Here is a 1,224-nt window from a genome sequence, read left to right on the forward strand (position 1 = left end):
TGAGGCTCTATGACTCTGGGGGAGGAATTTGGGCATCACCCCCCAGAGCACTGAGGAGTTTGGGAGGGTTGGAGGCAGGCAGTAATGATCTGAGTTGCCTTTTGTGAAGCTGGCTGTGGCCCTGGGAGGAGGATAAATTGCTGGAAGGGTAAGGGTGGAGCAGGGAGGCAGTAGCCTGTCGAGAAAGGAAGGTTGGTGGTGGGGAAGACAGAAGTGGATGGGCTCGGGTGTGCTTCAGAGGAGCAGCAGGATGCTTCAGGTGCTCTGAGAGACTGGGCGTTGGGGTGAGGGGAGGATGGGAAGCACGCCTGGGTGGGAGACTTGAGCATCTAGAGCAGCGGTTCTCAACCTGTGGGTCGAGACCCCTTTGGGGGTCGAACGACCCTTTCACAGGGGTCGCCTAAGACCATCGGAAAACATACATAATTACATATTGTTTTTGTGATTAATCACTATGCTTTAATTATGTTCAATTTGTAACAATGAAAATACATCCTACGTATCAGATATTTACATTACGATTCATAACAGTAGCAAAATCACAGTTATGAAGTAGTAACGAAAATAATTTTATGGTTGGGGGTCACCACACCATGAGGAACTGTATTAAAGGGTCACGGCATTAGGAAGGTTGAGAACCACTGATCTAGAGGAAGGTACTCTTTGTGAGGCCGGGAGGCCAGGGAAGGAGGAGCGGGTTGGGTGGGAGGGCACTCAGCTTTTCAGCTTTCAACTTTACGGGTGAGCAGGCTGCTGGGGCTCGGGGCCACCTGGGCTGGAGGTCAGCAGCTTCGGGGAATTCTGAGGGTACCGTTGTGTTCAAAGCCAAGGGCTTGGCGACACCAGCTGACAAGGGGCATAAGAGAGGGGAGGACCCAGAAGGAGCATGGGGGCCCTTTTCCCATTTAGAGAACAGATCTGAAAAGGGGATTAGACCTTATCCATTTCTTTTTATTGTGGTAAAATATACATGACATAAAATTTACCATTTTAGCTCAGCCACCATGGCTCAGTGGTTGAATGCTGACCTATGAACCAGGAGTTCACGGTTTGATTCCCGGTCAGAGCACATGCCCGGGTTTCGGGCTTGATCCCCCGTGTGGGACGTGTGGGAGGCAGCTGATCAATGAGTCTTTCTCATCGTTATGTTTATATCTCTCTCTCCCTCTCCCTTCCTCTCTGAAATCAATAAGAATATATATTTTTAAAAATTATCATTTTAAC

This window comes from Myotis brandtii, unplaced genomic scaffold (genome assembly GCF_000412655.1).
Source record: "Myotis brandtii unplaced genomic scaffold, ASM41265v1 scaffold277, whole genome shotgun sequence".
Lineage (NCBI taxonomy): Eukaryota > Metazoa > Chordata > Mammalia > Chiroptera > Vespertilionidae > Myotis > Myotis brandtii.